The sequence below is a fragment of the Electrona antarctica genome (genome assembly GCF_951216825.1).
Source record: "Electrona antarctica genome assembly, chromosome: 14".
Classification (NCBI taxonomy): Eukaryota; Metazoa; Chordata; class Actinopteri; order Myctophiformes; family Myctophidae; genus Electrona; species Electrona antarctica.
The window spans coordinates 38,133,476-38,161,438 of NC_136795.1; the positions used below are offsets into that span (position 1 = coordinate 38,133,476).

The 27,963-nt window shown below is 41.5% G+C and overlaps 1 long non-coding RNA gene across 2 annotated transcripts in view; it reads right to left on the bottom strand.

The window, feature by feature from the left end:
• Window positions 1-891: 891 nt before the first annotated feature.
• Window positions 892-27,963, bottom strand: part of LOC306936667 — a 69,413-nt gene continuing 42,341 nt past the window's right edge. For both annotated transcript variants that reach the window (XR_013791518.1, XR_013791519.1), the window contains exons 5-6: window positions 10,791-10,903; window positions 892-1,370 (exon numbers count right to left, since the gene is read on the bottom strand). This is a non-coding gene — a long non-coding RNA (uncharacterized lncRNA). The remainder of the gene's footprint in view (window positions 1,371-10,790; window positions 10,904-27,963) is intronic.

Genomic DNA, 27,963 nt, shown 5'->3' on the forward strand with positions numbered 1-27,963 from the left:
TGATATGAAAGAGAACAAATCACACACGCACACACGCACGCACGCACGCACGCACGCACGCACGCACGCACGCACGCACGCACCATGTGACTTTTTTCGAGGAACTTTTGCGTCTGGCAATAATGAGCCTGTCTGCTCTCCACTTTTTTTTTTGCACAAAAGACTCTTCTGATCATAGCGGAGTACAAACGAGAGGAATCTGGGCCAAGAAAAAATAAATCAATGGCTTCATTCTTGTAGAAGATAAAAGCTTTTAGGCTTATAATTATTCCCTCATTGTAGCGTTATGAATTCGCTTACCACTCAATTCAGAGATGAAGGCACTTGCGTAAACACTTACAAGGGTGATCAACACATTAAATCATCATTTAAACTAAGGTGTTAATTATTTGCTCGCTTAAAGCACAGGTTGAAAATATAAATAATTTGACCATGCAGAATAGATTAGAATATTGCACAGATTAATTTGACCTGCATGTACAGTAGGCTACCTGATTGAGCATTGTTGTACTCAAAATAAATTACATGTGTTTACAGTACAAACATACTGTACAGTAGTGATCAAACTACTACTTTTATAAGTAGTTTGTCAGAAATAATCACTGCCAGATTTTGCCAGCCCTCATATCAATATCTCAATACATAATTTTAATAGTTGACAAAAAGCCCAAGTAATAGAACAAATCAAGTAATGGAACAACATTTCAATGTGACATTAATGTGACATTAATCTCACAACAGTCCAGATTGCCATTGATCAGAGTCAGACACAATATACAAGATTTCGGTATCTGTCCATTGGATTCCACAAATTGGCACACTGAATAATACCTGGTGTACTGACTTTGGCAGCTGAATCCCCCACAGGATCAATTGCTTAAAAGGTCTATTTATTTTTCTACAACAAATCCTATAAAACTGGCTAATTGGTGGGCGGGTCGACCCCGGCCACGTCACCCTGACTCAGACATATAAACAAACCCCACACGCCCATATATAGGCATGTGACTCAGACTGGACGGTTGTCCAGAGCCACAGATCCGACCGCTATGCCCAGGTGACGGTCATGTGCATACACATAGGGGACTGACCCACTTCATACTCTGCACGTGCATCGGGATTCGGTGTCGTGTACTCGACAGATAAAAGGGACACAGATAAAGACAGATAGAGCTCCATATATGGTCATAAAAGGGCCAGACAGACAGGTGGTACAACGGGTATACTCTGACGAAAGCCACTATGACTCTGACATCTTGGTCGGATCGGTGATGCGATGTAGGTGTGAGGGCTGCATAGTGGGTTAGGAGGATTCCAACCCAAGTTCCAACACTAGCGAACCGCTAGTGTTGGAGTCTTGTAAAATCCTCCTATAAAAGAAAGAAGAAATTGAAATGCAAAGTCATTCAAAAGACGAGTTGGATTGAAAAAAAAGACAGCACCCATGAGTCTCTTTGCTATCTTCATAATTATAGCACCAACAATAATATGCCAGTAATAATAAGAAGAAATCCTGTATACATGCATAATGGAGGTTGAAAAAGGTTCCATAATTATGGCTTAGAGGCTCACACATGCAGTAAGGCTCATAATAACTGGGCGAGGGAAGGATTGTGGAGGCTGTACCTGTTCCCTTTGGATGGGTCTTACTATACCATGTGCATAATTCCTTTACTATATCACGTTAGGCAGGAATGCACACCACAAAAAGTACTCAAACATTTTAAAATACTGCAAAGAAATACTGTGTTGCAAGTAGAAGTCCGGAATTCAAAATGTACAAAAGGTTTGGCATAAAAATGTACTTAAAGTACCAAAAGTAAAAGTAGTCATTATGCAGAATGTCCTGTTTCAAGTTTTTTCAAATTTTATACAGTTTATACAAATCTTTTGGAAGTAGCAGATCTACAAGCTCACAAGCGGGATGTACACGCAGATTAGACACACCAACGGACCGACATGCGGAAACAATGGTCAGACATGCGGTCAAACATGCGCTGCTCCCGTGCTTGCGGTTAGGGTTAGGGGTAGGTTGTCGTTGTCGGTGTCCGTCTAATGACAGTCGGACCAATAGTCACAAGCTCCAGTGCGACACATTGTGAGATGTCATTTCATTTCTTCTTTCAAAAGAAGAAATTAAATGAAGTGGTTAATGTACATTTTGTAATAATAATCTAAATCTACAAAGTAACTAGTAACTAAAGTTTTCAACTAAATGTAGTGGAGTAGAACTACAATATTTGGATCCGAGATGTGATATGATATAGATAGACACAGCAGCCAAGTATGCAGAACACATATACACACATTTGACATAACACAAAGAACAAGACAATTTACAAACATAAAGACATGAAGACAAGAGCAATATCCACCGCTTAGATTATCCTGTGGCTACTACAACTCCTGATTAAGCCTCAAGGTCGACTGGTGGACAAAGGCCCTCTTTAATCTGATGTAGTGGAGTAGAAGTGAAATACCAGAAATACTCCAGTAAAAGTACCTCAAAATGTTACTTAAGTACAGTACTTGAGTAAATGTACTTGGTTACTTTCCACCACCAACATGCCATGTAGCAGAGTATAAAACCTAAACTACTAAATAAAATGTGTGTGTGTGAATTGTAATTCAGTGGTTCTCAAAGTAGGTTCCAGGCATCCCATGGGGTCCATGAGGGGCTCACCGGCAAAGTGAGGAACATTCGTCTAACAGCCAAAATGGGAGAGTGTATAAAAATGAATATTCTGATCATAATATTTTCTAACAACAAAAATCTTCTCTAATGGGTGTCCCTGACTCCCTGGCATAAAATTATTACAAATTGGGGTCCATGACCTTATTTGTATTAATTTGGCCGGTCCTTGACATTAAAATGTTGGAGAACCGACGGTGTAATTATTATAACAAAGCAACTGATCATGCAATAAAAAAAAGGTTATATTGTGTCATCGTTTCATTATTGCCATATTTTCTCCACAGATACTGTACGTTATCATTGTGACCCGTTATAACCTCAAACCCCACAACCATAGACGTGTGTCCATTTTGATTAGCCCGGAGGACTTGGTTTTGATTTCTGGGTTCTCGGGTCTCCGATAGATAGAATCTGATGTTCAGTATAGAGTCCAGCAATCTGCAGGGCTCCAAAATCAGCCACTGATTGCACTCAAACTAAGTGTTGTGGATTTGATGATATCAATAAACCGACAACAAAAACACTTGCTAGTGTCCACCAAACACATTCAATATAATCCCAAATCATTTGATTGATTGACTGATTGATTTTGAGTTTGCGCGGACAAGCACAGGGAAGTACAGTACAATACAAGGCCTTCTAAAAGGATTTATCCAAGACAGCCTATATGGCTTGTTTCCATTGGGGTCCTTGTACTCAATTCATTGAAACATTCAGAATCTAGTGCCATGTTTTATTAAGTAACTATTCATACTGTAATGATGTCATGTAACCATGAACCTTCTGTACGTGTTGATATCAGTTTTTGATGATGATTAAAAGGAAGCATGAACCTATGCACCTATTTACATTGTGAATAAAGTACCGAAGTCCTGGCTTCACTCATTCATCCCCTGGTTCACAGAAGGACATGAATGGAAACAAGACCGCAAGGACTTCTTTTGGTGGTATCCTTTTAGACCAAGTGTTTGACTGTACTGTGCCATTTGCATTTCTGTCTAATAAATTATTCAATCAAACTCTATTGAGAATAACATTGGGTCATCTTAGAATCCTCTCATATAATAATTGTGGTACAAAAACAAATTCTCACAGCGATATGGTCAGGGAGGTGGCTCTGTATTGTTTACGATAGTCACTCACTCCGTTTCTGGCGAAGGTTTTACTAATTCGGCGGCAGTAACATTATCTTATCATTCTCATTCTCATTATTCTCCCCTTCATATCCTTATGAGTCAAACCGCCGTGCTCATTTGTATATTTTTGGAAATTCTTATTTGACGCAATATTAAACAAGTCTATGGGAATTCAGAAATGGGGGGTGACCCAGGTATAGGATTTCAGTTCCCTCGACTAAAAGCTGAAGCGTTTCTAAATTATGTTTGGTGCATTGCATTATGCATTCAGCTCACAAATCCCTATTCTGCTAATTTTATTGCTTCATTAAATCAGGTTTTTGCCATTGCAGGAAAAACACTACAAATGTACAATATAATGTCCTTGGTGAAACAGACAGCTTTCTTGTCAAAGAAAGGAAGGAAGAATATGATTTGTATTCAATATTCTCGTTTCCTGGCCTGCAATATTCCCTACAGCATAATCTATTATATTTGATGTGTGCTTATGTGATCTACAAGCACAACATCACCCGTTGTGACTGCGATTTTCAGAAATGAAGCAGCAAATCTAGCTGGCAATCGATTATGCTGAAACTAGACTCCAAATGAAAGGTTCTATAGAGCAGAGGTTCCCAACCACTGGTAGCCTACTAGTACCACTGGTACCACCTACTAGCTAGTACCACTGGTACCACCTACTAGCTAGTACCACTGGTACCACCTACTAGCTAGTACCGCTGGTACCACCTACAGTACTAGCTAGTACCACTGGTACCACCTACTAGCTAGTACCACTGGTACCACCTACTAGCTAGTACCACTGGTACCACCTACTAGCTAGTACCACTGGTACCACCTACTAGCTAGTACCGCTGGTACCACCTACTAGCTAGTACCACTGGTACCACCTACAGTACTAGCTAGTACCACTGGTACCACCTACAGTACTAGCTAGTACCACTGGTACCACCTACTAGCTAGTACCACTGGTACCACCTACTAGCTAGTACCACTGGTACCACCTACTAGCTAGTACCGCTGGTACCACCTACAGTACTAGCTAGTACCACTGGTACCACCTACTAGCTAGTACCACTGGTACCACCTACTAGCTAGTACCACTGGTACCACCTACTAGCTAGTACCACTGGTACCACCTACTAGCTAGTACCGCTGGTACCACCTACTAGCTAGTACCACTGGTACCACCTACTAGCTAGTACCGCTGGTACTAGTACCACTGGTACCACCTACAGTACTAGCTAGTACCGCTGGTACTAGTACCACTGGTACCACCTACTAGCTAGTACCACTGGTACCCACCTACAGTACTAGCTAGTACCACTGGTACCACCTACAGTACTAGCTAGTACCACTGGTACCACCTACTAGCTAGTACCACTGGTACCACCTACTAGCTAGTACCACTGGTACCACCTACTAGCTAGTACCACTGGTACCACCTACTAGCTAGTACCACTGGTACCACCTACTAGCTAGTACCGCTGGTACCACCTACTAGCTAGTACCGCTGGTACCACCTACTAGCTAGTACCGCTGGTACCACCTACTAGCTAGTACCGCTGGTACTAGTACCACTGGTACCACCTACAGTACTAGCTAGTACCGCTGGTACTAGTACCACTGGTACCACCTACTAGCTAGTACCACTGGTACCACCTACTAGCTAGTACCACTGGTACCACCTACTAGCTAGTACCGCTGGTACCCACCTACAGTACTAGCTAGTACCACTGGTAGCACCTACTAGCTAGTACCACTGGTGCAGAGCCATTGAAGGAGAGTTGCGCCATTGATGGGGTCAGAAAACAGCACTCGAGCACTGTTCATGCAGCACTGGAGTATGAACAGCTGGAATTTGAAATGCATCGTTTTCAACGAGGGCGGTGCAAATATCAGCCATTTTAGGCATGTGTGACAACTGTTTTAAAGTATTGCACAGTGTCAACTAAAGTCTCTGTAATGTTTATGTTGTACTATTACTACAAAACGATCTAAAATAAAGGAATTTAAGATCATTAAAGCTGGGCTGTTGCCTGAGTTCAGTGCATTCGGCCAACTTCCGTCTCCAAGACTTCTTCTCCTTCTCCTTAATATAGCTGTTCTGGATGAACCGTGCAGTCGGTTTTCGCAAAACTTGTCAACATGGTAGACGGCCATGCCAAACGGTGACTATGCGAAGCCCATGATGATTGACCAAATGGTGGCGCTATAGCGCTCAATTGAAAATGCTAACTTTGAACGTGCATAGCTCATGAACCGTTTGACCGTTGGCAATGACACTTTGATACCCATATGCGTCTCCTCATGCTGAACAACTTTCGTGTTCTGACTTTTGACCTCTGACCTTTAGATCACCCGCCATTTTGAATTATATGATCAGTACTTCTTCTCCTTCTCCTTCCGCCAAAAATAGCTGTTCTGACTGAACCGTGCAGTCGGTTTTCGCAAAACTTGTCAACATGATAGAGGACCATGCCAAACGGTGACTATGCGAAGCCCATCATGATTGGCCAAATGGTGGCGCTATAGCACTCAATTGATGCAAAACTTGCAAACTTGCAAACTTTGAACGTGCATATCTCATGAACCGTTTGACCGTTGGCAATGACACTTTGATACACATATGTGTCTCCTCATGCCGAACAACTTTCTTGTTCTGACTTTTGACCTCTGACCTTTAGATCACCCGCCATTTTGAATTATATGAAAAACAGTTCAAATGTAACTCCTCCCAGAATCTTTGCTCAAAATGCACGAAAACTTCTACACGTGAACTTTGGACCTATACGGACAAATAATCGTAGCACATTTTTTCTAAGTGAAAGAATGAAGTTTTTATGAACCAATGAAAATTGCTGTTTTGTGAAACTTCTTCTGCACCTAATACCTATATGAATACTGAATGATGTTACTGTTTAGAATGAATCAACTGACTGTGTCTGCATAGCTCAGTTGGTAGAGCTCTCGCCGTTGGACCACAAGGTTGTGTGTTCAAATCCGGGTAAAGACAACTCAGTGTATGCATTGTGTGCTGCAAGATTTGTGATGACTCAACTATAGAAATATTGAAGTAGATTACATTTGACCCATCAGGCACTAGGACATGGCATCACAATAATAGAGATACTAGTAACTGAAATAGTGTAATAAGTCTCATTTTGTAATAGTGTAATAAGTGTGTTTAGTGTAATAGTGTAATAAGTGTATTTAGTGTAATAGTGTAATAGTAGTGTAATAGTGTAATAGTAGTGTAATAGTGTGCTTATGTCACTTTACAGTATAGTAGAGGTTCATGCCAAATAGCACTGAAAGCGTACAAAGAGAAGTTTGTACGCACGCAGGCAGGCAGGCAGGCAGGCACACACACACACACACACTTTAACTGTGCGTGATAACACACTGTAGTAATGGATTAAGACATGCCCAAAATGAGGACACACCTTCTTGTTACCAAATCACTGAATGGTTTTACTGTTTACAATATAGTCACTGATTGGCTCTGTGTAGGTCAGTCAGTAGAGCTCCCGCCTTCGGTCCACAAGGTTGTGAGTTCAAATCCCGGTACCGACAACTCAGCTTGTCAGTCTCATTTGTGCATGTTGTTCTTATTGCGCATTGTTCTTCTTCTATCTTGGTCCCGCTTTATCGCTGCTTGCAGCTATATTTATCATTATTATTCACATAAGAATGGCCACAAAACCCAAAGCCACACATCATTTTGGTCAGCTTTTGGACTGACCTTCCTCAGAACATCTGCTTGCACAGCAGAGCAAACAAGAGCAGCTTTGAGGAATCGACAATGAGATTAAACAAAGTTTCAAGGTTCTTTAAATACGGAGTGAAAACAAGAACAAAAAATCATAATGTGACTTTCTAAAGCCTGTTTAAAGTTATACATACATACAGTAATGTAACAAAATGACATTGAAAACTGAATTGTGCATCATGTGCTCTTCTTCTGACATGTGACGCTATCGTTGAAGATAATCAATACCCCTATGTAACTGATTTAACTGAATTGAATTATTGAAGATAATCAATACCCCTATGTAACTGATTTAACTGAATTGAATTATTGAAGATAATCAATACCCCTATGTAACTGATTTAACTGAATTGAATTATTGAAGATAATCAATACCCCTATGTAACTGATTTAACTGAATTTAATTATTGAAGATAATCAATACCCCTATGTAACTGATTTAACTGAATTTAATTATTGAAGATAATCAATACCCCTATGTAACTGATTTAACTGATTCTACTTTGTTCATTAAATTCCTTAGTTAAACAAGATGTACAGTACGAGTGTTAGTGTAGAGCAGGGTTCCCCAATTCATTTTCCTCAAGGGCCATATTTTGACTAGGGAACCAGGCTGGGGGCCGAGTCCGCACGCGTGAAAAATTGGGTTTTTTATTTTTTCATTAATTAATTAAAAAATGTTCTCAAACAGTGGTCCGGGGACCACCAGTGGTCCTTGAGGGGGTGCCCAGTTTGACATGCATAGGCTACTGACCCCCATTTAATGCCATTTATATCTGGGACACCCCCCCAAAACAAAACACAAGGGGGCGCTCCGCGGGGCGCAAATGGCCCGTGGGCCGCCTATTGGGAAACCCTGGTGTAGAGCCGTTTCACAGCTCTGTGTTGTGGTTTGTCTTATCTACCAGTAGGATCAGTAGGATCGGTGGTTCTGGGCAAAGGCAATAATATTATATATATTCCATATGGACATATCGGTAGAACGGCAGTTCTCGACAACCACATATCCAAACTACTCTACGGAGGGCACCACACTCCCTCGCGTCCTTGCCAATGCGCGTGCTGCTGAGTATAAAGTTGGTCGGCCCCATATATATGCATGACCTGGCGGTAGGATTTGTGGCTCTGCACAACCAGATCTCAATATATGCCTATATATTATGGTTATGTCTGAGTCATAGTGATGTTGTGTGGCAGTGGCATAGCGACACACACACACACACACACACACACACACACACACACACACACACACACACACACACACACACACACACACACACACACACACACACACACACACACACACACACACACACACACACACACACACACACACACACACACACACACACACACACACACACACACACACACACACACACACACACACACACACACACACACACACAAATCTGGAGTGTGCATTTAGGGAACTACTGTAAGCCACAAAATGGCCCCAGTAATACTCCAGATTTTACAGTGCAGGTCTCTTGATCACTTGTGAAAATAGATATCGGCTGTGTATACGCTCTGTCAGATCCCTTCACAGTGGCTGCACTCAAGTCTGCACAGAAAATAATCGGGGTTTGTAAAGAGAACGTGACGTTTGATCCAAAAACAACATCAAAAAGAACATTCCGTGTTGTGAAACATGTGTACATTGTCTGGACAATAAATGTATTTTCTAATAAATATTCCTATTAATTAACGTCCAACAATGTTTGATTTATTATTAAATATGCTTCATTTCAACTTTGGAATTGCACTATAAATCATAAACATTCACACTATAGGCTACAAGGTTAAGGTAAAAAAAAAAGTTTGAGAACACAGGTGGTACAAATAAAGAACTGTAGGATTTTCATGCTTTCAAAGAAAATACGATTGAATGGAAGATGGCCTTGCTAGCTGCTACACTAGGGGTCCTGAGAACAGACAACAGTACACAATATGCTTACTGCATGAAGGCAAAGAACTGTGGCTAAATTGTCAGCAAGTATTGCAGTCAATATGCCATTCCGTTTCCCACACACATTAACTCCAACAGATTTGAGAACATGAGGTGCTTGTTCTGACATATGTCCTTTCCGCTGAGCAGCTGTGACAAAATGGGTATTCGATCATAGCCTTGGCATGTTATTGGCCTTGGTTTTGAAAGAAATGTGTTCTTTTTGTGTATATATATAAAGACGAAACGTGAAAACTGGATTTAACTGGTTTAATCATTGGCTCGATCAATGCTGTAACAAATACATTATTTTATGGAATTGTAGGAGTATGAGTGCTTGTGAAAATCGTCTCAGTTTTCATCCTGTTCCAAGTAAAAATGTACCTTATGAGCTTGTAGATCGGCTATTTTTTGCTGTATAAAGTACATTATAGCACTTATGTGGAATATAGGGTCCATCTGACATTAGGTTCTTTCCATGAAAGTAGCCCTTCGCTAAGTCCCTCCCCAACACGTCCTTGTCTAATAGGCACGTTAGCATCGAGGAGACAGGGTAATCTGTCCTTCTCCCCCATAGAGATGCATGTTAAATGACGGGATTTCACCATATAAATTATCAATCATTTCAGTAGCAAGAGCATCAAAATGTCTTCTAACTCTAGTCAACCAGGCCTGCAGTAGGCTATGCACTGGACAAATTTGCATGACATTATTTAAATAAACTAGAAATACCAGGAAATTACAGAGGGAGAAATCAACTTTTAACGGCCACCCAAAAGGAGTTTTCATGTTGCACGCCGAGTGGAATAGTAAGAGAGTGGCGACACGCTTTGATCTCGCCACAAAGCGGGGGCCTACGGTATGGGCTATAGTTCCAAACATTGGAACTATCCCATTGAGATACTGTAGAATGAGCACTTCCGCATTCAATTGTTAAAATGGGAGTCAACGCAAGTGTCGCCACTCTTACTATTCCACTCGGGTTGCACGGTAAGACTACGGCCATTAGTGTTATTGCCATCACCTGGGTGCATGGGTCAGTCGTGTAACTTTCTCGACATTTAAGCCGTGTATATGTTCAACAACACAGCCATGCAAAATATCATTGACAGCTACTGTATGAGGTGGATAAAGCTTGACCTGCATACAGTTTGGATTGGCATTGGACAATCACTTTTTGGGGTGGGATTTAGCAAAGGGCTAATTAAGTTTCATAGAAAAAGTCCTTTTGCACACCTCATCATCATCATTTTTCGACCGCGGTCGACATCATGGATTTCACAATGCCACGCCAGACTTTCCGGTCCTTCATTGCCATCCCCAGTTCCTGCTTACTGATGCACGTGCCCCTAGCGACGACAAAGCGGTGCGTAGGAGAAAATAGCCAACATGAAAAAGGGGAAAAAATTTCCTTCACAGTTCACAGTTTTCACTTACAAGAACATTTATTCAATGAAGGACAATGTTTCAGTCCAACTAACCTTCATCGGATACCAGATGGTGAAGGCTGTAGTGAAGGCTTTAGTTTGTTATTAAATACATTTACTTGTAAGTGGACATAGTGGGACCTTTCCCATGAAAATACAATAGCTACAACTCATTCAATCTGACTGGCAGGTGGTGAAGAATGAAGATGCACATGACTGCTGCTTGAAGCTGAACTTGTTAGAGAGTCCTCAGCATGTGAGAATATCGGATGCAGCATGGATGCAGCCGATTTGAAAGATAATCAGTTTGAAAGTAAATCGCCTTAAGCTTTAGCTTGCTATGGGCTTGTTTGTTCTCATGCTTGTTTGCGTTTGAATTTAGAATTAAGGTTTTAATTTATCCTGCATAAGCTTTGAATGACTCTTTTACGAGGAACGAATACCGTCTTAATTTTAGAATTGGGGTTAAATGGATGTACTACGCAGTTTGTAGTGAAGCAGGCGGAGCATCATAACAAAGGCAGCCTTTTACTCATTGTGGGCAGCCAGTGCTCAACAGTGTGGGTTACATTGTGCTGAAGAGTACAGTTGGGTGCCACCGATATTGTTGTCCCTTATCATTTGACCCATTTAGGCCTGATTTCAAAATTTAAAAATCCTTCTAAATCCTCCAGTTTTCTGAAATAAATATTTTCACGATTTTTCAAAAATAGCAGACCTACAAGCTCGTAGCGCGCCACTCGGTGGCGCGCTATGAGCTTGTAGATCTGCTATTTTTCAATAGCTAAATTATAACATAATGTTTAAAACACCAAAAGGGGTTTTGCGCAGATCACGCAAACCTCAGCAAAAAGACAATATCGATGGCCTCCAATCAGCTCAGGCTCATGTCCTTTGTTAAAAAGGTGGGTGAAATTGATTTTCGTGCAAGTTCTATCGTAGTGTTATTTCCATAGAACAAAGGAAACGGAAGAAGGGGGCCGCAAAGAGATCAATCAAAGAAAACAAACAAAATGATCTACATAATTAGACACATGGTACCTGAGATAAGGTAGTGGTAGAAGGTAGTGTTGAAGTACACTCAGATATTTTAATTAAGTAAAAGTAGCAAGAGGCTCTATAACTCAGTTTAGGAAAAAGTGGAAAATACCGGTACTCATTATGCAGAACGGCCACTTTCACTACCATATTACTGGATTTTATTTAGTAATGGTCTGAAGTGAGGACTGCAGTAGCTGACTGTGAAAAGTGAAGAAGGCACTATAATGTGTCACAAGGCACAAAGTAGATAGGTAAGTTAATAATGCATGCATGTATTTATCGCTTTCATTTTGCTGCTGGTACGGGTGAGGCAGATATGGCCGGGTAGCTTAACCTGTATGAATACATCATAATTTATCAGATAATATGTTTTGAATAAAGAATCTGAATGTACATGTAAACTAGTAACTATACCATGTCTCGCTAGATTTGTTTTTAATGTATTTGCCACTGTTGTCCTGCATTTTTGCTGTTTCTGTTTGTTTTTACTGTTGTTTGAGACCGAAGACAGATTTCCACACGTGGACAATAACAGAAACTAACTAACCAACTATCTAACTAACTAAAGTTGATTAAAAAAAGTACAATAATATCTTCCTCTGAGATGTAATTTGTAAAAGTAAATGTACCTCAACATACATTTTTACTTAAAAGTATTTAAGTAAATGTAGTAAAATGTAGTTACTTTTGACCACTTCAAAACACTAGCCGAGTCCACTACTGGTACCAGTGAACTGAGTTTAGCCACTTCTCATATAATAGGCGGGAAAAATAAGTGGTTACGTGACCCAGCACCTAAAAAATACTATCACTTGATTGCATTTATAATTATATTATTATATATTATATTATATAATTAACAGTATTTGAAGGGTTCACACCTTCACAAAAGTCATGCCGATTCTATAAAAGACATTTTAACTGTACACGGGTTAAGTGTCTTGGTTTTTTATTCATTTTGAATCTATTCTTCCCTACAAAAGAGCACATCCCAGCCATTCTTTTGACCAAAAGTTTTTCTGTGTATCCAGGCAGCATTCCTCTTTTTTGTAGTATGATGGGTGTCATTATTAATAATTATATTTATTAAATAACTGTCTAGGGCTCTAGGCTACTGTAGATATTTTATAAAAATACGAAATAGTGAAATATTGACAGAATGATCGCAAATGTTATAGTTTCCAAAAGGAAAGTCAAGAAAAGGGAAACAAAGAGATCCAGTTTTGCTTCAAAGTGTTCCAATCATTGCCAACTTCTTTCAAAAATAATGACAGCTGCACTAATGTCAGCTATATGGAGAAGGAACTAGCGCTTGTTCAGTTTCCAGCAATGTTGTCACTTCCCCAGAGCCATGCATCCTTTGAAGGCGAACCCTCAACAGCTAATGGTATACAAGAATCATCATTTCCACCTCGGCAGCAGCTGGGCCATTTTCACAAGAATCAAATTGGCTGCACGGCACGCAAGCTATTCCTGGTGCACAAGAGGTCACTGTGACTTGCAAAGTGGTCACTGTGACTTTTGCTTAAGCCTAACCCTTCTTTCTTTTTTTTTCCAAAATCTTTTTATTTCCGTTTTATAACAGTATGGGTGTCAAGTCACAGGTTCATAGAAAAAATAGAAATAAAATATCAGATTTTAGTATCAGTGACTGAGGTAAACAAACGTAGCCTACTGTATGAATCACAGAGATCGTGGGCAGACATAATGAAAAGACTGTTATTGTGCAAAACATGCCCCTTCAAGACAAAAGAAAAACATTTTCTCCCCTTCAAGTCCCAATTTAGTAAAGCCAATTCCCAATTCCCCAGCCTCTCTACAAGTACTCCATCTCTGCTAACCCCCACAATCAGTCATTGGGAGGGTGAAGAAAGCCTCGGGTCTCCTCCGATACCCGGGCCATCAAGCCAACATCTTCTTTACACCCGACAGTGGGTGCTAAAACCGCATTGAATACAAGTCTATGCTTCCCTGTGTATATCAACAACACTGATGTTCGTCATGATAGATGGATGCCGTTGCTGAGAGAAAGAATTGAAGAAGGAAAAAAAAGATCTGGGCCAGATTATTATCCATATTGCATCGAAATTGCAGCCGTTGGACTACAGTGTGTTCTAAATTGTACACCATAGACCACAAGCGGTCAGGGCGCCTGTTCAGGGGAGGGAGGAGGTGGGGGGGATAGCGTGTACCTCCACATGCGTTATGCCCCCCTAGTGAGACCTTTCACTGTCGGGTGTAAAGAAGATGTTGGCTTGATGGCCCGGGTATCGGAGGAGACCCGAGGCTTTCTTCACCCTCCCAATGACTGATTGTGGGGGTTAGCAGAGATGGAGTACTTGTAGAGAGGCTGGGGAATTGGGAATTGGCTTTACTAAATTGGGACTTGAAGGGGAGAAAATGTTTTTCTTTTGTCTTGAAGGGGCATGTTTTGCACAATAACAGTCTTTTCATTATGTCTGCCCAAGATCTCTGTGATTCATACAGTAGGCTACGTTTGTTTACCTCAGTCACTGATACTAAAATCTGATATTTTATTTTTATTTTTTCTATGAACCTGTGACTTGACACCTATACTGTTATAAAACGGAAATAAAAAGATTTTGAAAATAAATTGTACACCATAGAGATGGTATTCATGGCACATTTCTGGAACATTATAATCGACCAGTTTTGTGCAACAAGCCACAAAACAAGGATGAAACTATAAAGAGCGTAACAGGTGTTTCTCAGTCATACAGTAATACATTTGTAAACTAGAAAAAGTGCCCTTCTGGGCACAGGTCTCCACCAGGAGGATAGGACTGTGTGTGATGTTTGGCAAAATGTTTAGGAGTGATATAAACATGTTTTTTTGTTTGTTTGTTTATGTGCAGCATTTTGAACGAAACAGGCCACTCCTGAAAACTTTGAGAAATCCAACAGACTCGTCTTGATCACATGACTACAGAGATCGTGTGTACCGATTTGCGTGAGATTTGGATGAAATCTGTGCGACTAACATAAGCAATGTGTTTAGCAGAAATCGGCCTCATGGTGGCGCTATAACCAGCAGATGTGGAGGGATGCAGGGAAAATGTTTTTCCATGGCCTCTAGGGAGTGTGCATACATAAGTTGTATACAGATTGATGCAGTTATAGCTAAAAACAGGAATTGGCCTGTTATAGCGCCACCATGAGGCTGATTTGGAAAATAATGAGTGGCATGTCGTCCTCGGCCTAGTGGAAATGTGCGTGTATAATTTCACGGAAATTGCACACTGTTTTTGTGATTTGTGGCATTTTGTTCGAAACGGACCATTCATGTGAGCTTTGGAAGCCAATATTAGCCAATCAGGATGGAAGATGGGAAATGGTGCAAATCCGTGTTGATCACATGACTATGTAGATAGTGTATACCGAATTGTGTGATGTATGGATAAAATGTGTACGGGTAATCTACAGAAATGTGTTTTGCCTAAATCGGCCTCATGGTGGCGCTATAACAGGCCGTTGAGGAATATTTGGGGCAGAGGTTCATCGTTGGTATCCATGGGGTGTGTGTGCACAGTTTGGCATGGATCGGGCCAACGGTACCGGAGATTAGCTGATAACGGACGGACGGAAGGACGGACGGACGGACGGACGGAAGGACACACGGACGGAGTGCAAAACATACTCTCTCCCCATGCCTTCGGCCTGGTGGAGACAATGAGTGCTCAGAGTTAGGTGTGACACCCGGCTATCACACCTCAGGGAGTTCAAAACTGAAACATTTCATGTTGTCAAAGCTGCATGCCTTGTCATGATTGTGAATTGAATACCCAGGACCTGAATGAAATAAATGGAAACAAGACCGAAATGACATTTTTTTCAGTGATAGTCTTTTAGACTTAAGTGTTTGACTGTACTATGTACCGTTTACATTTCTGACTAACAAGGTATTCAACAGTGATAGTGGAAAAGGTAAATGGGGCTTTACTTACACCGTTTGAAGGCATGGACTTTGTTCTCTGGGATGCCATATGTTGTAGTAGTCTGTTTAAAGCAACTTATTTTATGTTTTGTGCTGTCTTGGCCAGTCCTCGCTTATAAAAACTAAATTTGTATTGCATTGGAACACACCCTAAGGTTGAAAATAAAAGGAAATGGAGATGGTATAGTATAGTATAAACACCACCAGCCATTAACTACAGGGATGAGCACTAGCCTCATTGCAAAGATATACTGCATCTGTGAGATGCATCCATTAGTCTCTTTCCGGAACGATTTAGGCAGTTAAGTATTCGTCGTTGATGCACCCGTGGAAGAAGTGTGACTGCATAAGAAGCTTAGATGTGTGATCTGCCTTTTTAATGTGTCTCGATTTCTATTGTGAGCAACATTAAACTTACATCTGCATTAAGGCTTCCCACATCTCCTTATTTACTAAAATATTCAACTTGAACAATGAAAATGTTTAAAATCCTAGAAGAAAAATGGATGTAGAGCATTTTAGATTGACTATTAGAAGGTCTATTTTGCAGGTTTGCAGTTGTGGTCTGCCCATTGACTACGACTCACAGAATATATGACTGAAAAGGAAAGGAGAGGTAGGGACACAGCTGCAATACTTATAAAGTAATATTTCCGTCCAGAAGACTGACAAACTCTCTTGCTAAACTTGTGAAAGTCGTTAGAGGGCATCTGTTCTGATCATTTTACAGTTCAGTCAGTTTCTGCTCCATTGGCCTTGAGGTTATTTCTGTTATATTGCATGCAGCCCTTTGGGGCGTAGCTGACGGGCTCTAGACTAGAGGTCTGTTGCCCTGGTTATTGACACAATTTGGACAGAATTAAACTCTCTAAACTCAGGTATCATTGGGATTAATATTTCAAGCTAAATTCCCTGCCCCCCCCCCCCCCCCCCCCTGAGACCTGACCCAGCTGTTGGATAGTTCAAGACTTGAATCTACAGTAGACCTGCTCTGTGGGCAGTGGCACTCTGAGCACTGAGACCACCAATAACTACTCTGAAGTAAACTCATTTATACAATAGAGCGATGGACAAAAAAGAATGCATGACAGATTGATGAATGGCGATAATAACACAGTTCAGTCTGCTCCCGTCACATGCAATTATCTTTACTGCAGGACACGCACAAACATAGGGGAACAATTTGGCAGACTGTATCTAGTAATAAGACTTTAATTAGGTTTTACTTTATATCTCCATCAGGCCGAAGGCCAGGACAGGACAGAGATGATGTTTTCACACCCGTCTGTGTCTGCGTGTGCGCGTATGTGTGTGCGCGCGTGCACGCATGCATGCATGTGCACACGCATGTGACTGCCACACTACACCAGGCTTTTCTCGCGCGTGCGTTTCATTTAGGTCCAGTCCTATTTTAAAAAACGCACGTGCGGGCCGCGCGTTTAGGGTAAACGCGCGAGAAAAGCCTGGTGTAGCTTGGCCGTCAGTATGTATGTATGTAGCTAAAGTGCACTTCAGACCATAGACATATAAAAGTTAGACGCCTCTTCCGGCTCTGGGGCGTCCGTATCTCCAGGGAAGGCAACATGGATGCAACGGGAGGCGATATTGGCAAACTTTCCTGAGATTCCTTGCGAAGCATATAGCGGAAGCAAAACGGAAGAACGGAAGGGGACGTTCGGTAGGCCAATCAGAGGCGCGACTCCCTCTTTCCCAGCAGCACTTGCTTTGGCAATGTCCCGGAAAAGACGCGCTGTGATTGGCCAGTAGGCACTTGAGTGGCAGCGACGCAGCGTGCCTTCAGGATTCCGCTTGACTTCCTCCTCCCGTTGCAGATAGGTCGCTCCAACGAACTGCAGCGACCAATGAGGTATCTATATTTTTTTATATCTATGCTTTAGACTCTGTCGTCTCTGTCATTTTAACAGGTTTTTTGGCAGAGTCGTCACTCTCTACTATACATCTCTGGTTTGAGAAAGAGACTTCTGCATTCTAGGGTGAGCGGGATTATCGGGACTTTGTCAAATGACGGGCTCCCGTCACTCCAAATGTCCCATGACGTCACTATAATACGGCTTGACAGTGAGAATACGTCGTGTATTCATGTGATATTACCCATACGTGTTGTTGAGCAACTAAAATCAGGTGGTCATCAATATTGGTGTGACATGAGTGACGACAAATAGATCGAGCGTTGAAGTCCTGGCGTGGCTCGCTCATCCCCTGGTTCATGGAGGTTTTTCTCTATGGAGAATATCATGGGGTCATCTTAAAATCATCTCATAAGAATTGTGTTCCAAAAATAAACAAACTGTCTCTGCGAAATTGTCGGGAAGGTGTCTCTGTATCGTTTACGACCGTCAGTCATATTTCATGTAGTCTGTTTCTAGCGAAAATCGAACTAATTCAGCAGCACTGCAGTAATAATAGCGTCGAGTCTTCATATCCAAATGAGTGAAACGGCCGGGATGATTAGTTTTTTTTTCAAACACAGTTCTTATATGAGGCGATCTAAAATCCCCCTATGGGCATTACAATGCAAATAAAAAAGTACATGAACCAGTGGACTTAGCGCCCTCTACCGATATTGACGTCAGACTTCGGTGCTCTATAACAAGCTGAAAAAAGAAAGTACCAGGGTTGTGTTTTTCCCCCCCATAACATAGTGGTATATTCTGCTTCGTTCGTGACCCTTTACACAAAATAGCCTATTTAACAAGTTCAGAACACAAAATATTGTGAGCTTGTACAGTAGATCTACCCCAATTGTATAAGTAACTGACATCATTTAAGGGGATGTCTTGTTTAGTGTTTTTATTTTCTCTGTATTTTTAATGTCTTAAATGCATTTGTATTATGAATGTATTTTTTTCAAGATTGCACCTGTTTTTATTGTGCAGTGTTATTTTTGTATTGTGTTGTGTTATATGTATTGTTTGTCATGGACCCCAGGAAGAGTAGCTGCTACTTCGGTGGCAGCTAATGGGGATCCATCTGAATAAATAAATGAATAAATGAATCTGCCAAATGTTCACCCCAGAATAGGGACACGAGAGTTCATGTGGTAAAAGTTTGTTTCTGTAATGCAATCATGCATGAGTGCATGCTGGGCTGTGAGCCGCATGCTGTGTGTGTGTGTGTGTGTGTGTGTGTGTGTGTGTGTGTGTGTGTGTGTGTGTGTGTGTGTGTGTGTGTGTGTGGACTACTTACTACTGCTGGGAACAACATACAGACCTACTGTACAGACAAGCCCTGCTGTTGTAGATGGCTGAACCGTCGGTAACACAGTAAAAAAAAAATGCTTTAGAAATACAGATTCAATTAGTCGCATTAGTCTGAACACCAGTGAAAAGAATTCAAAATGAGCGGGGGAAAAAAAGCTGATTGTTGACCTGCATGTATGGTAGCCAGGGGGGCATCGCTTCCAACTTGAAAATGTGGAAGTGGCATCCCTTTGACAGCATGTCCCCTGGAGCACAATGACATTCATTCATGCTGTATTTTCTATTCTGAGCTCATGATTTCAACCCGGTCGCACTTCGTGAATAGCATTATAAACCCTCTCTCAAACGCTTGCCGGCTTTCAGGCAGCCTGAGCATGAGATCAACCAATTGACTGCGGCCCCATGCAGGAGTTCATTGTGTTTCCTCACCACAGCCGCCTGGGGAAAGGTGGCTGTCAGGTCTGCTCTCACGCAGCACCTGCACTCACACTGGAATGGGACTTGTGGCTCTGATTAAATGCCAAGTGTCAGCTTTCACCGAAACCTATGGACTCAATATCATGATTCTAATAAGACTCATGAACTTTAGGTTAGGTCTTCTCCTAATTATATGAACATCAAACGAGAAGTATTGAGTCTTCTTAGGCGATGCTGTGACAGGGAGCGAGACAGCAATCATTACTGCACTCAACCGAAGATTAATGGGTCAAGTGTGATCAAGCACCCCACTCCAGGCACAAAACAAAAGCAATCCCCGAAAGATCAACGTGACCACGTCTCTTGAACAAACAAAACCCATTGCCTTTTACTTTGAAACATCGAACGTTAGTATTGGACCTATTCACTCTGGGAATTGTCTTAAAGGTATATTCAGTGATTTCACTTAATTCAAATATCACTTATTTTTTCATTTTTTTTGGATAATCCTCCCTACCATAGAGTGTGCTGACCATATAAGGAGTTCCTCCCTGTCCCCAGTGAGCCCCTGGGGTCAAAAAACCCTAGTTTCAGTTTTGGTGGCGGGTGGCAAAGCCTTCATCCAATCAGGATGAGAGGGGCCTTCCTCCAATCGTGATCGAGTGGGGGCACATCCTGTTGGCCTGTTGCACTTCCCCCCACTGTAGAGCGTGCATGTGCACATTTTGTTACCGGGGCGGACTGGGTGGTTTTCCAAATCACCCAAATCACTGAATGCTCCTTTAAGCCCGCTTTAGGGTATGGTGGTCATGCATGTGTGACTGAAGGGGAGTAGCCAGTGCATACCAGGCATCAAACTGCCCGCAGCATCGCATGGAGTTCAGCATTGTTGAAGTGCACCACTTCCTTTGTATAGATAGAATGAAAGTGAACGGGGCACACGTGTTTAAGTCACGCATGTGATGCATGGACATTGGACATGTGCCATACGCTGAAAATAGCCAACTACAAGCTTACAGCACATCTCATTGTAGATCCGCTGTTTCCCCCGGCAGATATGATACTGTAAATCAAGCATTGCGTTGAAAATACCACATTATACCGTCTGTATAACACCGCTTGAGGATATAAAGCCTGTAACTTACACAGTGAAATAGTATAAATCTGGTTCTAACAGAGAGACAGCGTAGAAACTTTGGTTCAAAGTGGTAAGAAGGATTTTAATATCCCCGAGTCCCGACCTTACATTACGGAACAGATACAGGACTAAATTCACCACGACACGGGGGGACATTGTAATCTACGACTCGTGGATAGATTAAAGGCCTTTCCTGGGGGATATAGCCTCCCCTTTACAGTACCTGCCCGTTGGCTCTCTGCCCATATCCCACTTCTACACATCCGTCGCATTATATCTAAGAGCAAGTCCCACACATCCCCCCCCCATCAGTCCATTTGCTTTGTCTCTTTCATCCACTCCCAGAAGTGCACTTTGAAAGAAAGATCATACTATGTGTGTGTGAGACTGTGCGTATGTGCGTGCATGCGCACACGTGAGAGAGAGGGTCTATGCATGCCTTTTTACCTCGTCGGCCAACAGCTCTATTAGAGACTGTCAGCAGTAATATTTCAGTGTCTCTCCGTGTTTCCCTCCCCTTTGCTCCCAGTAACATTGTAACAAATACCATAAAGCACCAATTGAATTATGAGCTCTGTTTTCTTCCTACTCATTTTGATAATAGATTTTGAGATAAATCGCAGGGGCTTGTTGGGTGAGTAATGCAGGGCTGACAGACAAAGCCCCCTTAATGCTGGAGTCTTCTCCTCGTGTCTACCCTCTACAACCGCATGCTGCATTAACAAGAGGGTGGATGATTCTCCCTGCACAGTTTACACAAGAGGCTATGGATTGGAATTTTTCATCCGCTTTCAAATCCACGGGTGTTAACTAGAGGCAGTATACGGAGGCTGACAATAGACTGGATAAGTACTAGCCCCGCATTAATACAAAGCAGACACCACCAACCCGTCCCCCCCCCACACCCCCCGTCCCCCCCCGCCACCTTGGGGAAAACAGACCCTGTTTAAATTGCTCACACATCTCTGCCCATGGCAGTTTAAACATTGTTCACTCCTCAATTAATAAGTTTGCGGGCCGTGTTCATTGATTTCTGTGTTATAAAAAAAATCCAAGCGCTACCCACTAACTCTCCCCAGTCCATGCCTGGAGACTGTTAAATCGAGGACGTCTACTCACTGTGTGCTCATCTAATTTGGGTTGTTTTGCTATCGATATCGATTTGTCCTTGATATTCCCTCCCGTGAACCTCTCCGCCAACAGCCATTGCTCACCCACATGTCAATTAGAGCACAATTCCTTCTTAATCCTTCTTAATGCAAGGAGATGGGCAGATAAGTTGAACAGTTTGGCACTTTTACAGGAGCAGCAATAAGGGCTGTTTTGATGTACTGTAGTTAGAATGGCTCTGCTGACATGGCACTTCTATACAGAGAGAGCAACAATTACAGTAAAAGGGAAGTTCCATGAACTATAATTTCAATGTCAGTAGGCGATATAAAAATGAAATATTAAATACACAAAATTGTTTAAAGGAATTAACCCGTCACACAATTCCATTTCTGTCTACTCACTCTGTGTCTCAGAGAGGTGAGTTGTGGACGGTTCAGAAACCTGCTTATACCAATGACATAATCGGTAAGTAGGTTTGGTCATTTCAAACAAGATTCAAAACTTGAAAACTGTATTGATGCATGAACAATATTTCTGGAATTCCCAATGATAATGTCAACAGCCCACCTCTGAGACTCTCAGCGTGAGTGGACAGAAATGGACCATCTTATAATGAGCATTAGTGAGGGGATGTGAAGTCGACAAGACTTCAAAATAGGCCTGGGCCATGGCTCAGTGGTCCAGGCACCTTGGCTGGTAATCCAGTCTGGCAGTGTGCCGCGGGTTCGACTCCCGATCCCGACGGCCTTTACTGCATGTCTTCCCCCCATCTCTCTCCCCATTTCCTGTCAGCCTACTGTCTGTCCCTCCATAAAAAATATAAAATAAAAGGCGAAAGCCACAAAAAAAAACATAATAAAATAAAAAAAATACTTCAAAATAAAATTTTGGTTACATCGGATTAACGTCAATAAAATACAGTGAAAATCAATTGACATCAACCTCCTTCCACTGGAAACAAATTCAACATTTACTGCTATTCTAGACCAGGGCCCTGTTTATGAGGTGCAGTATACGGTAACAGTCTAATAAACTATATATCCCCCATAAGTGCATCATAATTACTCTGTTAAATTTACAATATAACAAACACACAATCTTCTGGCTCAAAACATGTTTTTGTGCTTTTTACAGCCAACTTTGTCTTGGCAATTAATTACTAGGATTTATAAAAATGAAACATCCTCAAATCTTAACAAACATCCTAAATACTGCATCCATTGTACAGCTGTATAGACAATCTGTCCATGACAAAACAACATAAAAAAGGGAACAGCTAATCTAGTCTTTCCAGTTATCATTTCCAATATGTGCTTTCTGTATGACACGGGTGCATGGTAGCATCCATAATATGGATGGATGATCCATGCTGCTACCCGCATAGCACCAGCATATGGCCACACTCTGAGGCTAAATTATGGAACCATCTTCTAAAGCACTGGTTCTCAAACTTTTTCATGTCAAGGACCCCCAAATTGACAATAATTAGCCTGCAGACCCCCCATTTGGAGAGATATGCCAGCTGGGACCCCTATAAGAGAAGATTTTTACGTTTCTAGCAGTGATTCTCAACCACGTTTACCACCTTAGAAACATAGCTAAAATCAAACCCTCTCTCTCCCGCCCCGACCTCACAAAAGTTATCCACGCATTAATTTACTCTCGTGTTGACTACTGTAATTCCCTATAGAGTTAGTCCCGCCCCCTTTCATGACGACGTGAGACACAGAAGTGAATTCCCCGTTCATTTTCTCCATAGGCATTTCAGAAAGTATTTATTTAAAGACGTTTACGCCGCGGACAAAGCCAACTGGAGTTGTGACAAATCATGACAACAAACACAACATTTTGGGCCGAACAAATAATTACAAAGAAGAAAAACAACAAAAAAAGGGTTGTAACCTGCCGTTTTCTTCTTCTTTCTAATTATTTGTTCAGCCCGAAAAATGTTTGTTGTCATGATTTGTCACAACTTGAGTTGGCTTTGTACGAGGCTTAAAGGACCACTTCACCACTTTTCAACTTCTCTTCCTATAATTGGTCCTCACTAATGTTCATGATAAAATACCACCATTTTTCCCTACTCAGTCTATGTCTCATAGGAAGGCTGTGGGCAGTTCAGAAACCCGTCCACCAGTGACATCATCGATGGTGAATCAAAGCTAATAGAAACGGCAGGCTTTCTTTTCCTGAAAAGTTGCAATGCAAACGTTGAAGCCATCGTTCTCACGATAATAAAAATCTAAATATATTTTAAAACAAATCTTGTTTAAAAAAAAATCTGCCTAATGATGATGTCACTGGTGGACGGGTGTCCGAACTGCCCAAAGCCCTCCTATGAGACACAGACTGAGTAGGAAAAAATGGTGGTGTTTTATCATGAACATTAGTGAGGACCAATTATATGAAGAGATGTTGAAAAGTGGTGAAGTGGTCCTTTAAATGGTCTTTAAATAAATACTTTTTGAAATGTCTATGAGGAAAATGAACGGGGAATCATTTCCTGGGCCCTGGTAGGGGGCGGGACTGCAACGCTCTATACTCTTGCCTCTCAAAAAAATCCATCAACCTGTTACAACTCATTCAGAATGCGGCAACTCGCCTACTAACAGGCTCCAGAAAAATGTATCACATTACCCCTATTCTGGCCACCCTACATTGGCTGCCTGTCTCATACAGAATTGATTTCAAAATACTTTTATTCACTTTCAAGGCTAGGTCCAGCCTTGCTCCATCTTACATTTCTGATTTACTCGACCCCTACGAGCCAGCTCGCGAGCTAAGATCATCAGGCAAGGCCCTTCTTTCAATAAAATCAGGCTGCAAAAAAATATTGTAGACGACCGGGCATTCGCAATCCGTGCACCGTCTGTCTGGAACGCCCTGCCCCTGGAGATCAGGCTTGCCGAGTCTGTGCCCCGTTTTAAATCACTCCTAAAGACTCATTTTTACAAAGCTGCGTTTAACCCCTTACCCTGCATGTGATTTGTGATTTTTTATTGGTATCTTCTGTTGTTGTGATCTTGTGCATTATTGACAAATGTATTATTGTATTGTATTGTGTGCCTCTATGCTATGTCTTTATATAGTTTTTTCTGTTAAGCACTTTGTGACTTGTTCTTAAAAGTTGCTATACAAATAAAGCTTTATTATTATTATTATTATTATTATATGTTCATTTCACTGTCTTCTGGTTTGTATGTGGGGAGGGTTGTGGGCGGGTGGTATGTGTATTCTGTGAAAAATTTAAAATAAAAACAAAATATATAAAAAAAAAAAAAACATGTTCATTTCAAGGACCCCCAGTTTGACATGCATTTGTCTACGGACCCCCATTTAATGGCATTTCTATCTCTGGGACCCCCAATTTATATTGTGTAAAATCAATGTTAATTTAACTCTGAGAGTGTACAAATGGGACTGGTTCCCAAACACTGTCTGGGACCCATTTGTGGGTCGCGGACACATTTTTGTTTCCTACAATTTGTTTTGAATCAATATCATTTAAAAAAAGAATCAAAAAACATTCCCAAGAAAAAGCAAAACAAATCATGAATAAAAAGACAAATTCAACGATGTTCATGAATAAATAAAATACAAATCTAAGAAATTCCTTAAATTAGAAAACAAAATGTTTAAGGAGTATAGTGACAATTGCTGATTTACAAGCTGGCAACGCGGCGTGAAGCAACGTGTTGTGTGAGCTTGCAGGCCAACATCTCATTTCTGTTTTGAGTCACAGGAGGCTAAAAGCTTTGGGAACCACTGGGAATTTTATTTAGGTATAAGGATGGCAACGTTCTGCCCATTTTGACCTGAGATCAGATTCTAAAAATGTCTTCTACATCCTGACAGTTTTCTGAAAAAGCTATGTTTCTATGTCGTTCTTCAAAAATAGCAGACCTACAAGCTCGTAGCGCGCCACTCGGTGGCGCGCTATGAGCTTGTAGATCTGCTATTTTTCAATAGCTAAAGCATAACATAATGCTAACACCAAAAGGGGTTCCCGCCCAGAATGGGTTAAGGGTCTTCGTCAGTTATCAATCATCATACCTGACGAAGACCCATAGGGGGTCGAAACGTTGTCATCCTTATACCTAAATAAGGAGCTACAAAAACAGTGTGCGGACTACAGTACATCTCCTTCTCCTGTACGGTAGCAATACTAAACATGTGAATTGAGCCAGCCCATCTCCAACAAGGCAGATCAGATCTGCTTCCAACATAATGTCAACAAGCCAATGCTTTTACCACCAGTCACAGAAATTAGAGCCCCTGCACTTGCGCTGCTTACTGTAAATGTGTTTAATCTATCCAAGGCTCTGTCTACAATATCATCTTTTTACACGGCCGACTGCAGGGAACAAATGCAGCTCAGCATTTTGTTTTTCCATCAGATGTCAACAAGGCCATAAAGTATGAGCAATCACGCTTCCAGAAAGCAGTTATTAGTACAATTTCCGCCTGATGAGCTATTAACACCTATCAATGGAGATGATTGCTCCGTCCTGATGCTGCGATGCACATTTCCTCACCACCTGCTGCATATTTGATTATGATTCACAAAAAAAAAAGGCAGAATGTCATCCTAAAACTTTAAATCGGAATTTTATACTTTGAAAACTTTACTTTAAATGTTTGAATAATGTAATAGAAGCCATGCTCTGATCTTTGACAGTTACCTTTAGCCTCATACCGCATGCCTTTTTATTGTGTGTGCGGTAGAACAAGTTTCCAAATGGGTTGCAGATGAGCCTCTACCAACGTTTGAGATGATTGCAGAATATAATGACGCCATTTTCCACACATCCCATCTTTTTTGCAGCAGTGGGATGATGGTGTGTCATGCATGAGAAAAGTTGATTATAACAGGGAGGGTGGCGTTGCATTCAAAAGCACTGCACGACGATGACTCATTTAGAGAGACATGGTAATATCTGTTCAATTTGAGATTAAAAGTGAGATTCTCTATCAGAGAACAAAAAGAGAATTCGGATAACAGAAGCGCGCGGGGCAGAGATCATTGCTGAAAGAGAGCAAAAAAAAAACAGTACATAGCAAATTACTCATACTTAAAAGCGCCCACATCTTTTCTGTGATGCACCAAAGGGAAAGATAATATGAGATACTGATAGATGTTCAGAAATCAGGGGTCAGTAGAATGGCGGTCATATTGGAATCAAGCATTCCTAGACACGACAAATGCAAGGATTTACACCAAACTCCCACAAGTAATGCATTGATCCTTCAGAGATCGACTCGCATAATTGAAGCATGGCGGCCTGTTGTGTGTCTTGAATCACTGATAGAGATACATTATTATTGGTTGCTCTGTCCAGCTGTAGTCAGTAGTAGCTGAGAAATTCCACTGGAAAATGGCCATGATGATATAAATAAAAATCACACCCGTGTGAACTGAGTGGTGCAACTACACATTTATTGTTATAGTTACTGTACATTAGAACCAGGAAAGCACGGAGGAATAACTATAAAGATTGATTATATAGAGATTGATTCACTCTGACGTGATATCTGTGATGTCAGTGACGTCACATACTAACCATAGCAACCATGCTCGTTTTTTTGGTTGCTAACCATAGCAACCATGCTCGATTTTTTGGTACGAACAAACACGGGTACACGGGTACAAAGCCAGTTGTTGGAGTGGTTTGCACCACTCAAAAAGTATCATTCCGATGCATGCAGTATTTACAAAGGTCAAAGACACGATTTCATGGATTTTTGTGAGATGGAAGAAGGCAAAGTAATTGATTATTGCGACTGAAGGTCGCATTTACTAGGAAATCCTGCGTCTCACGTCTGTCCGTCACACGTCCGTCCGTCACACCACCATATATGGTTGCCAATCCATCATGCCTTGTGACATCACGTGACATCACGGAGACCGTTAGATCTCCATATATGGATCTGATCTCGTGACATCATGTGACATCATGGAGACCCTTAACGCCTCCATATATGGTCACGCCTCATGACATCACGCCTCGTGACACATCACGCCATCACCATATATGGCCATCTCCATATATGAAGATCACGACACTGACCTCATCTAACCCTGGCTAGCCATACATGT